This window comes from Talpa occidentalis, unplaced genomic scaffold, assembly GCF_014898055.3.
Source record: "Talpa occidentalis isolate TD23 unplaced genomic scaffold, MPIMG_talOcc4v2.1, whole genome shotgun sequence".
Lineage (NCBI taxonomy): Eukaryota > Metazoa > Chordata > Mammalia > Eulipotyphla > Talpidae > Talpa > Talpa occidentalis.
In genome coordinates, this window is record NW_026555331.1 from 56,045,379 (window position 1) to 56,058,034 (window position 12,656).

General features: G+C 39.1%; 1 protein-coding gene across 2 annotated transcripts in view; it reads right to left on the bottom strand.

Moving 5' to 3' along the window:
* The window catches only part of DNAJC5B (DnaJ heat shock protein family (Hsp40) member C5 beta), an 82,120-nt gene extending 69,673 nt beyond the window's left edge, over window positions 1-12,447 (bottom strand). For both annotated transcript variants that reach the window (XM_054692221.1, XM_037505962.2), the window contains exon 1: window positions 12,332-12,447. The gene's annotated coding sequence lies outside the window, so the exon portion shown is untranslated. The remainder of the gene's footprint in view (window positions 1-12,331) is intronic.
* Window positions 12,448-12,656: the final 209 nt, after the last annotated feature.

Here is a 12,656-nt window from a genome sequence, read left to right on the forward strand (position 1 = left end):
TGAAGCCTGAGTTGGAAAGGAAGAAAGGGTTCAATTACAATTTATACTATGAAGGGCAATGGATGATAAGATGCCCCACAATTCTCAGTAAAAGAGTAGGAACACCACAGAAACAATATTTATAGGCACAGACGTCTAGTCACCAAGGTTTATTGAATATCTAGGTGCCCATGGAACTATAAAAAATGGGGTCAAGGGCCCATATCAATGTAAGTGTCCTCTAGTAACAAAGTGTCTGAGGAACGCTTGACCAACCTTGTTGAAGGTTCCATCTCTGAGAAGGAAGAAAAATCCCTGGCTACTCTGAGCCAATTCTCTCAGATGTTAACTGCATGAGTAAAGACCATAGAGGCAAGAAAGAGCTGGGCAGACTGGAGAGTAGAGATCCCTGTCTGGTGCAAAAGGGAAGAAGGAATGGGTGACAGAGAGGGAGGGATGGCTAGACAAAGCTCGAAGAGGTGAAGGGTCTTGAGAGTCCCTTATTTTTCAAACAATGGGAAAATTTTGAACCCCTCTTAAACTGGTGAATTTACGAAATTTATGACAAATAGAGTACAGAGGAATGAAGTTGGGGAGCTGAGTGATTTTAGAAAAAGATGATGAGAGACTCTGAACAAGATAGCATGAGAGTGTTTCTTGCTTCACTCCAAAGATGATCCCCGAACAGCTAACCAGAGGGATGTACATCCAGACTCCTGTCAGTTGGTGTGAAACTGGAGCACTTCTTGGATGTCAGCGACCAGAACATTCTGCACCAGGAGGGACACAGAGTAGATTCATGCTTCATTTATCAAGAGATGGGTGAAGGTCATCCCTGGTGGCACAAGGGGTCAAGACGCAACCTATGAAGCTCTCTGTAGGCATGGCAGCACGAGTTCAATCCCCGGTCAGGGAGCTACCAACGTGGCGCAGCAGACCTCTCCTGACTCACCAGCTGCTCCCCTCAGCAGTGTACTTCAGTCATTCCGCCTGTTCTGTTCCCCCCTCTGTCTCTGGTGAATCCTTTCACCCCCACACCTCTGGCTTGCACCCCAGTTCTTGTATGCATAAATAAGTAAATCTTTTAAAAAAAAAAAAAAGAGGTGGGTAGAAAGAAACTCCTGAAGGTTGTGGTCCAGGGTGTGTGTCCATGGCTGCCACTCAGCTCGGGGCCCTGAGGAAAGGAAGAACTGAACAGTATGGAGACATAGACCCTTGACTGAGGAAAAACATGTGCAGAGGATCTGGGACCTCCCTGCAGACCAGGTCATTCCTTGACAAAAAGAACAAAGACCGTTGCTGGAATGTACTCCCCTCCCTCTGCAGATTGAAACTGACCTCGTGAAGTGAACTAAGAAGGCACAGACTGCCATCTCACAACTGGAACCCCATAGAGGAGAGATATCAGTAATGCCACAAACATAAGCCACCAACACATTCACACCAACAGCTAGACCCCTGCAAGTCACTCAGTCACCCTCTGACTCAGCAACTGCAAATATGGGTTAGAGTAGCTATGAACACCAGCAAAGGTCAAAAAACTACAATAAAATCATATCACCACCAGCTTGGAAAAGTAGGCATAGTTCCAAATTTCTATATTACTGTTACTGATACATTTTTAAAAATAGGGACAACTAAAGCAGCAAAATGGGCAAACAAAAATAAATATAGCTGGCACCTGGGAGCCTCAATGAAATATTTCACAAGGAGAGAACAATTACCCAGAATCCAATGACAACAACATGGAAGATTATAAATACTGTATCTTCTTAAATCACTCATCTGTCCTTGGACACTTAGCTTGCTTCCACAACTTGATTTATTGAAAATAGTGCTTCAAAGAACATGCAAGTGCACATATACCTTCAAATTAGTGTTTTTGCATTCTTGCAGTAGATACCCAAGAGTGGAATTGCTGGATCATATGGTAGATATATTTTTAGTATTTTGAGACACCTCAGTACTGCTTTTCATAGAGAATGACCAGTCTGCATTTCTCACAAGCAGTGTGGAAGGGTTCCTTTTTGTTTTTTTTTTTAATATGGGCCATTCTCACAGGTATAAGGTGATATCTCATTGTGATCTTGATTTGCATTTCTCTAAGAAGTTATTGTGAACATTTTTTCATGTGCCTGTTTGCAGTCTGTATGTCTTCTTTGAAGAAGTGCCTTTTTAGTTCTGCCCAATTTTTATTGGGTTATTGTTTTGTTTTGTAGAGTTTCATGAGTTCATTGTATATCTCTGATACCAATCCTTGTCAGATGTATGGTGTGCAAATATTTTCTCCCATTCAATAGTGTCTTCGTTTTAGTTGCGGTTTCTTTTGCTGTGTGGATGCTTTTTAGTTTGATGTAGTTCCAGTTTATGTTCTTTTATTTTTTTGCTGTTGAGGATGAATTCCTAAAGGAGTCACTAAAGCTTATGTCATGAAAATTTTTGGCTATGTTTTCTCCTATGTATTTTATGGTTTCAGGGCTTACATCCAAGTCTTTTATTCATTTTTTAAAAAAATATTTATTTTATTTAAGCATACAAGGACCAGGGTACAGACCAGATGTGCGGGAGGGTGAGAGGATTCACCAGAGACAGAGTGGGGAACAGAACAGGCAGATCTACTGAAATACACTGCTCAGGGGAGCAGTGGGCAAGACAGGAGAGGTCTGCTGCACCATGTGGGTATCTCTCTGGCTGGCTGGGATCGAATCCGCCCTTCAGAGGCTGCGGACAGCATCACAGCACTGCGCTCAACCACCTATGCCACCAGGGAGGTCCCTGTTATTCATTTTTTAATTGATTTGTGTGTATGGTGTGAAATAGTGGTCTAGTTTGAGTCTTTTGCATATAGCTGTCCAGTTTTCCCAACACAATTTATTGAAGAGGGTATCCTTGTTTCAGTGTAGGTTCTTGACTTTGTCATGGAATAATTGTACATATATGTGTGGATTTATTTCAGGGCTCTCAATTCTAGTCCATTGGTCTGTGTGTCTGTTTTTATTCCAGTATCAGGCTGTTTTAATTGTTATGGCTTTATAATTTGAGGTCATGAAGTGTGAAATTTCTATTCTTTTTCTATTTTTTCAGGATAGATTTTTGCTACTCAGGGTCTTTTGTGAATCTGTATGAATTTCAGTAGTGTATGTGCCAATTCCTTGAAAAATGTCATTGCTTTCTTTATTGGGATTGCATTGAATCCGTGTATTGCTTTGGGTAGGGTGGCCATTTTGATGATGTTGATTCTTCCAATCCATGAGCAGGGAATATTTTTACATTTCTTTACATCTTCTATTTCTTTCAACAATGTCTTATAGTTTTCTTTCTATAGATATTTTACCTCATTTGTTGGGTTTGCTCCTAGGTGTTTTTTGTTTTGTTTTGTTTTGTTTTTGGTGTAATTGTTAATCATGTTCTTAATTTTTTCCTCTTCTATCTCAATGCTTGTGTATTGGAAGGGCAGTGATTTTTGTGTGTTGATTTTATACCCTGCTGCTTTGCTAAACTGATTGTTTCAATTACTTTTTTCTGTGAAATATTGAGAGTTCTCTATGTATATTATCATACTGTCTGCAAATAATGATAATCTTTACTTTTTCTTTCCCAATTTGGATTCTTTTATATCTTTCACTTGTCTAGTTGCTGTAGCTGGAACTTCCAATGCAATGTTGAATAGTAGTGGTGAGAGTGAATATCTTTGTCTTATATAAGATCTTAATGAAAAACTTTTCGTTTTTCACCATGAATGAAATTAGCTGTGGGTTTGTTGTACGTGGCTTTTACTATGTTATGGTATATTCCCTTTATCCCTGGTTTTTGGAGAGTTTTCATCATTAATGGATGTTGGATCTTACAAATGCTCTCTCAGCATCTATTGATATGACCGTATGATTTTTATCTTTCTCTCTGTTGATGTGGTGAATTACATTGATTGATTTTCAGATGTTGAATCATCCTTGTGATGCTGGTATGAATCCCACTTGGCCATGGTATATCACCCTCTTAATGAATTGTTGGATTCATTTTGTTAGAATTTTATTAAGGATTTTTGCATCTGTTCTCATTAGGGAGATTGATACATAATTTTCTTTTTTTGTGTTGTCTTTGTTTGGTTTTGGTAAGTAATGTTGCCTCATTGAAAGTATTTAAAATTATTCTTTTTTTCTTCAGTTTTTGGAAGAATTTGAGCAAAATAGGTATTAGTTCACCTTTGAAAGTTTGGTAGAATTCTCTTGTGAAGCCATCTAGTCCTGGACTTTTTGGTTTTTGGAGAAAGTTTTTTTTATTTTATTTTTATATTCCACATACAATTGCAACCCCCTTATTTTGACCCCAATCCCGCCTTTTCCCGCCCCCCAACCCCCACAGAGTGTCTCTGGTTCATAGTTGTTTGCTGATTTTGATTTTTTCTTTCTTATAGTTATTCTTTTTCCTGGTCCCTTATTTAGGTTTTCTAGATTCCTGCTATGAGTGAGACCATCCAGTATTTTTCTTTTTCTTTCTGGCTTATTTCGCTGAGCATGATCCCTTCCAGCGCCATCCATGTTGCTACAAATTGCATGTGTTTATCTTTTTTGAATGCTGAGTAATATTCCATGGTGTATATGTACCACATCTTCTTGATCCAGTCATCTATTTTTGGGCATTTGGGTTGTTTCCAAAGCTTAGCTATTGTAAATAGTGCTGCTATAAACATAGGGGTGCAGGCGCTCTTTGGAGTTGATGTTTCTGTGTCCTTTGGGTAAATACCTAGGAGTGGAATTGCTGGATCATATGGGAGCTCTGTATTTAGTAGGTTGAGGAATCTCCACACAGTTTTCCATAGTGGTTGGACCAGTTTGCACTCCCACCAGCGCAGGAGAGTTCCTTTTTCTCCACATCCTCGCCAACATTTGTTGTTGCTAGTTTTTTTAATATGTGCCATTCTCACTGGTGTGAGATGGTATCTCATTGTAGTTTTGATTTGCATTTCCCTGATTGCAAGTGATGTTGAACATTTTTTCATATGCCTGGTTGGCCATTTGTTATTTCCTCTTCAGAGAAGTTTGTTTTTAGCTCTTCTGCCCATTTCTTGACTGGATTATTTTCTTTGTTGTTGTTGAGTCTCATCAGCTCTTTGTAGATTTTTGTGATCAGTCCTTTATCATTAGTGTTGGGTGCAAAAATTTTCTTGGAGAAAGTTTTGATTACTGTTTCAGTTTCCTTGTTGTGATTCATTTGTGCAGGATTTCTGTTTCTTCCCTATTCAGTCTCAGATGATTTTATAATTCTGAAAATTTGTCCATCTCTTCTAGGTTATTGAATTTGTTCATGTATAGATGTTCATAATAGTATCTAATTATCCTCTGAATTTCTGAAGTATCTGTTGTGATTTCTACTGTTTCATTTTTGAGCCCATTTAGTTGAGATTTCTCCCTAATTTTCTCGGTTAGACTTGTTAGAGATTTGTATATTTTATGTTTTCAAAGAACCAGCTTTTGGTTTCACTGATCTTTTGGATTGTCTTTTAAATTTTATTTCATTTACTTCTGCTTTGATTTCTTTTTCAAAATATTTTATTAATTGCGATCCATTTTTTTAAAAAGATTTTTCTATTCATACAAGCACTGGGGTACAGGCCAGAGGCATGGGAGGGTGAGAGAATCCTTTAGAGACAGAGTGGGGAGCAGAACAGGCAGAAGGACCAAAATACACTGCTGAGGGGATCAGCGGGTGAGCCAGGAGAGGTCTGCGTGTGCCATGTGGGAATCTCCCTGGGCGGGAATTGAACCGGAGCCGTGGAGGCTGCAAACAGCTTCACAGCACTGTGCTCAACCTGCTGCGCCACCGGGGAGGCCCTGCTTTGATTCTTTTATTATTTATGTTCTACTGGCTTTGGAATTTTTGCTTTTCCCCCCCTAATTCCTTGAGTTGAGTGAGATGATTACTTATTTGAGCTCTTTCTTGTTTCTTGATGTGAGTCTGTATTGCTGTGTATTTCCCTCTTAGTACTGTTTTTTTCTGTTTTCCATAATTTTTCTATAGTTTTGTGCTCATTTTCAATTTGTTTTTAGGTACTTTTTAATTTCTTTGATTTCCTCATTAATCCAGTATTTTTCAATAGTGTGTTCAGTCTTCATGTATTAAAGGATTTCCCTGTTTTCTTTTGATAGTTGATTTCTAATTTGATATCTTTATGCTCTGAGAAGATGCTAGGTATTATTTCAATCTTCATGAATTTGCTGATATTTGTTTTTTGTCCCAGAATGTGATCCATTCTGTAAAAGGTCCCATGTGCACTTGAGAAAAATATGTATTCAGCTTTTTAATTTTTTTTTCTGGGGGGTATAGTGCCCTGTAAATGTCTACAGGTCTAGTTCTCTACTTAAGGCTATTGTATCTCTGTTTATGTTCTGTCTAGTTGATCTGTCTGTTGGTGATTGTGGGGTGTTGAAGTCTTCTACCACAAATGTGTTTTTTTCCAATATTTGTTCTCAGAATTGATAGGAGTTGCCTAAAGTAGTTTGTTGTTCCTTAACTTGGTGTATACACATTGATGAGTGTTATAGCCATACAACTTTTGTGCCTAACAGCAGAAGAGTAAATTAAGATGATGTGGTGTATATACACAATGGAATACTACTCAGCTGTAGAATATAATAAAATCTTGCCTTTTGCAACAACATGGGTAGAATTAGAGGGGATGTTGCTTAGCAAATAAGTCAGGAGGAAACAAATACTGGATGATTTCACTCACATGTGGGACATAATGAAACAACACTAAGGAACAGACAAAAATAAACCAAAATGAACCATTGAAATCTGATTGCAGAACCGAGGATACCAGAGGGAGGAGAGAGGCATGGAGCAAAGCAATGGCGGGCTCAATAGGCGATGGTGGATGATTATTCATGCTTTGTATGGGTATGGGGTGGTAGCATACATTTAAAGAGTTATGAACATATATCCCTAAAACATAGACAGTATTGAAAATCAACTTAACTCAATAAACAGAACTATAAAAAATGAAAGAAAGATGATGAGATAAGAGCCAAGCCCAGAGGATTTAGAATGACAGGAAGCAATGAGATCAAAAGAGACATGGTGCTCTAACTACTTGGATTTGATGACCAAACATAGGGGAAGAAAGACCAGGAGATAGATAGAACTCCTCATTCTACCCAGAGTAATTGGGAATATGACCAGGTCATTGACTGAGATAGGAATCACAAAAGGGAGCAGGTTTGGGAAAGGATAATGATTAAGATTTGAAACACATTGGTTTTAATGTGTGTGGTCAGGAAGCCCATATGCATAATTAAAATCAGATAAGACATTGGTTACAGCATACATGGCCTTGCACACTAATCACCTGTTAGATTTGGTTTCATCTTTCCTGATTTTGGCATATCTCCATAACTTCAGTTTCTATAACCCCCAAATCTACATGAATGCTTTGCTTTGCTTGCAAAGAAGGAGTTGCAAAAGTACAGGAGGAGTAGAGATAAGTTCTGTGAGGGGTCTTACAAATCTTAGGAGAACTGTGCCAGGATCAATATTTGCACTAGAAAATGTTTTTACCCCAAGTTTGTGACAGTCACTATTCTGTTTCACTAACTTTCAAAATCCTCTCAAGTCCCAACTCTGCCATGATGGGCAACCTGAACACTTGAGGCAAGTTTACCTTCCCTCTGCACTGTGCCCTGGGATACTTTGAAGCCAATATGCAAACATTTTCCATTATTATGCAGTTCCTCTTTTGCTTCTGAACTCTTTACAGTTGTTTCTATTGCCTTCCCAACTAAATTCATAATTCTTAAAGAGCCCAATTCATGCCAAATATTTCGATTTCTTATTGCCACAGCACTAAGTGTTAAGAAATACAAATTGGGGCCTCTCTGGTGGCACAAGGGGTTAAGACGCAGCAGTATGAAGCTATCCACAGCTTCTGTAGCAAGAGTTCGATCCCCAGCAGGTCAGGAAAGTGACCCACATGGCTCAGCAAACCTCTCCTACCTCACCTCCTTCTACCCTCAGCAGTGTATTTCAGTCAGTCTGCCTGTTCTGTTCCCCACTCTGTCTCTGGTGAAACCTCTCACCCTCCCACTTCTGGTCTGTACCCCAGTTCTTGTATGCATAAATAAATAAATCTTTAAAAAAGAAAGAAAGAAAGAAATTGGATTAAACAGACACTGACCTCATTTAGGGTAAGAAAGGAGAACAAAAGCAATTTGAAAGGACAGAGCACAACAAGCAATAATATGTTGATAAGAGGAATGAGATGGTCAGTTCCTAACAAACAAGGTACATATTCTAACACAGAATGTGTCCCCCTTTTCTAATAATAAAAACCCTGCCTACTAAATGTGTTTGACAGGAGGAAAAGAATGCTGGTGTTTTGATTATCAATTAAGTTGTCATCTCTGGCTAAAATATCTGTTTTTCTGGGACCAGCTTTTGTTTATAAGCAACATTGGTAGAATAAAATACAGAAGTTGCCATTTACTGTTAATTGTACTAGTGTACTAAACAGTGTTCAAAAGACAAGACTCAGGGGTTTACTTTCACTTCCTTTTAATTCTACCTTTTGATTCTTCCTTGTAGGTAGAGGTCCACTCACATGGCCATCATGATGTTTGGGTAACTTAAAAGAAGGGTCTTCATGACTTAGCTCAGAACATAATTCCTTCTGCAGAAGAGGTAGGACAACCCTAAGTATTGCCAGTGGCCAGATGGTGTGTTTGTCACAATCGAGGAAAATGTCTGAAGCGAGGTAGAAAGAGGTAGGAAGCTGGTTATGTGTTATCAGGTGCTGAATGCAGATTGGCCTCTTGATCACAAAGGTCTTCCCAGTTTCCTGCCATCAGCACTTGCCACTCTACTACCAACATCATTATTTAATATGGAATTCCGGTTAAGTTCATACTTTACCCTGTACAGGGCACTGCAAGAATGGGGCCACGGCTCATGTTTTTCAGTAAGGGGACACAACTAGGAGTAGGAAAGTTGAAAGTTGGTGGCTCAAAAGCGTATCTGCTTCTACCCTCCGGAGCAACATGAAGCATGCCTCTGGAGCTTGGTAAAGGTACAGGAGTGCTTACTTCAAAATCCTTCCCAGGGTCTGATTCCCTGCTCATTTTTAAGCATACCTTTCCCCCTCTGAGATTCCCAAGAGACATAGGGTAAACAGCAGGAGAGCTCCTTCTGGGTCCTAGTGGCACCAACGTCTGTTGGCACCGGGTCACATTCCTTTCTAGACTTCACAGGACTCAGGTTACAAAGGCCTCATTGCACAATTCTTAGGAGAGCAGCATGGGGGCTGGGCTGGGATGAGGGGGAGTGCCCTGCATGTGTCAGAGACCTAGGTATGGCCAGAAGCCAAAGCACCCTGAGTGGTGGCTGCAAAAAAGAGAGCCAAATATCTCAGGATGTCTGGTGAGGGAGCTTTCTGTTCTTTTCTTTCTTTTCTTCTCAAGGCTGTTAAATAAGGCGTGTCAGGCTGCATCTTCTCAGGTAATTCGAGGGAAAACATTTCAAAAGTTCACTTGGCATACCTGTGTTTCAGTTTACTGGAGAGATTTGAGACCTCAAAATCCACAACAGAGTACCTGAAACTAAATTCCTTTTATCCCTCTATTTTTCACAAGCTGCATTTTTTCTCCTGCAGTTTTACGCTATAGTATGTGCAAAATTACTCAACATATTGCACAACTTTTGAAATTAATATGGAAGCTGAAAGATTTTACCACAGACTTCTTTAAATCCTATGTAATGAGGGAATGTTCTTTCCTGTTGGTAATCATTTCATAATGATCTTTTATTAAAGGTAATATATGTGGAAAACCAGAAACATCCGGATTATGTTTACAAGGTACGCACTTTTCAGTTGGTTAGCACAATCTAATGCCTAGAAAATATTCATCAGAAATTTGGAACTGATGTCTATGAAAATGAGGACTATATATTCAGGAATTCTTTTTTTCAACATTTTTCTTTCAGATGTTCAGCATTAGGCTGATACATTTTCAATGAATTCTATCATAAAAATTTCCAAGGATCTGCACTTAGGAAGTGACTGGGCTCAAACTTACAAATTAATTGGCAATACAAGACATATATAAAGCAAACCCTGGACAAGTCCAAGACAATTCCTAAATTGTCAAGACAATTCCAACTTAATTATTAGTCCTTAGAATAAGTCAGGAAAGACTCATATAGGAGATATATTAGATAATTATAGAACAATTACAACAGATGTTATAATAACCTTACACCTACCACATGAAATATCTACCCATATATAAATTTGCAGGCTACTCGCGCACACACACACACACACACATCACAGAACACAAAAATACAAAGTGATCTACCTAAAATGGAAAAAGCAAGGCCATAAGAATTCTGTATATTTATTATAAAGCAAAAAGTTTGTTAACTGTGGAAATGTTTTTCTAAAAAATGGATTATTAATCAAGGTTCCAGGCAGAATAGCCTGCCAATTTCCCTGGATTTATTTTCATTGTTATTATATAAGCCATGTGGATTGGGGTTTGGGTGCCTTTTCTTGACTTTGACCAAAGTTTGTCTTGTTTGGAGCTGCAGAGGCTAGGGAAGCTTTGGTGAATAGTGTCACCAATATAGAATATTTGAGTTTACCAAAAAACACATCAAGGTAATAAAATGAGATAGCCTCATCTCAGAATATTTTAACTTAGAAACTAAAATAGCTCAAATATGAACCTAATAAATTCCTTTAGTGTGAATGAGGGGCAGGAAATGTTAAGAGAGACCACCATTCTAAGAGTGAGAAGAAAGGCTTACGTTCTCAACCTAGCTCTGGCTCTATTCAATGACTTAAGTTGAAAACTTGAACTTGAAATGCTGGTTTCCTCTTCTGGAAATGAGGATATTGGAATGTATGATCTCCAGCTCTGAAATTCTGTGGTTTGTGACTAACACAATGGTCAGAGAACATTATAGTCAATAAATGTAAATGTAGATGAGTTAGGACATTCTGTATTTTGTAGATGTTATTTTAGGTTAAATCTAAACTTTGTTTTCAATGACTATAAAATGAACATGCTCTAAAAATGGCAGCAATGAGGTTTAAATATTCAAGGATTTAAGAGGTATCATAAATTTAACTGTGAAAACCATAGTGGCTTCTTTAGATGGAAGTTGAATATGAACTAGAATTAATGTGCAAGTCCATTTTGCTTTTCTGTGATTTAGATGCATTCTTTGGGTCATTGCTACTATTATAATGTGGAAGTACTGATGTTACTGCTGAAATTTGTGACATGTTCAAGGCTAAAGAGGATTGAAATTGCAGGCTGTGGATAGAGTCTTTCTCCTCCCGCTGTTTATTGTCATTGGGTCCCTGGTGGGTAACTAATCTACCTGTGAGAACACTGGGTGCTGCTGCTACTGAGGGAAAACTGCAATAAACTGGGATCTTGCAGGCGAATTCCAGTATGTCTGCCTGGGCAATCTCTGCTCTGGGGTCGCAGTGTACTGAGTCAGGACCTGGCACCCACCCAGCACCCCACCCTGCTGGTAAACAGAACAGCTGTTTGCCGTCACTCAGGGCCCCAGGACTCCAGGAAGAAACAAATACTTTAGAAGCCAAACCCCAAGGCAAGGTAAAGAAAACAACTGTCCACATCACATCCCCAATGATTATTTCACTGGCAGGAATTCTGTGGAGGGGGAGAAGCTGTAGATGGTTCCGGCTGAACTGTTTTACTTATTCCCTAAGCATAAAGCCTTCCTCTCTCACTGTTTACAGGGGGTGACCTTTTGCCTTTTAAGCTTTGGAATTTCAAAACCAGGGTTTAGAATCCACCTCAGTGGCTAACCCATAATACATCTTTTCCTCCTCCTCCCTTTATTACTTTTGATTGTAGTTTTTGTGCTTTTATTAAAATACTTCTTTCAGTAAGCTTATTTTTTGCTTAGTTTACTCTTCCCGATCATTCTGAGCAGAAGCTATTAAAATATCTAGATGAAAGCATAAACATCACCAGAGAGCCAATGTAGACTACTTTAGAAAGTAATGTATACACTGACCTCCTGAAGTACTTGTGCCTTCTTCATTTTTACCAGTGGTTAGGGAGAGATTAGGGAGAGGACAATCTTGGAAATGTCTTTGTGGTTTGACTTCATATTATTAACTCAGGCTACTTCTGGTGGGACCCTCTTTGACCTTTCTTCTGCTTATTTGGAACCTTTACATAACCCCCAAAGTATCTGGTGCATAGACTCTGTGCTTATACTATTATTCTTAAGCCTGGTGACACACTCATCTTGTGGTCCTCTCCTTCTGTTCCTTTAGACACCAGCAATTTCTATTCTGGGCTTAGCAAATGGCACGCACCTGAACAGGAAGCATAGCTGGCTGATTCCTTCTAGCTCTGTCAGGTAGCTTCCCACCTCTAATATATCAAAAGTTGAACCTCCTGTTATCTTCTCCTGAGTAGCCAAGGGTGAGACTGGTTGGATATTGTGATGTCACAAAGTAGAATCCTTGCTCCGCCCAGAGGCCTAGCTGAAACCCTGGTATCCACATTTCCTCTCCTGCCCATGAAGGAAAAGTAGAAGGACGTCCCCTAATTTCTATTTACTCTGCCATTCAAAATCTCTTGTAAGGAAAGAACTTGAAGAACTTCTAGTGGCTACATTCTAGTCTAACTCCCTTATTT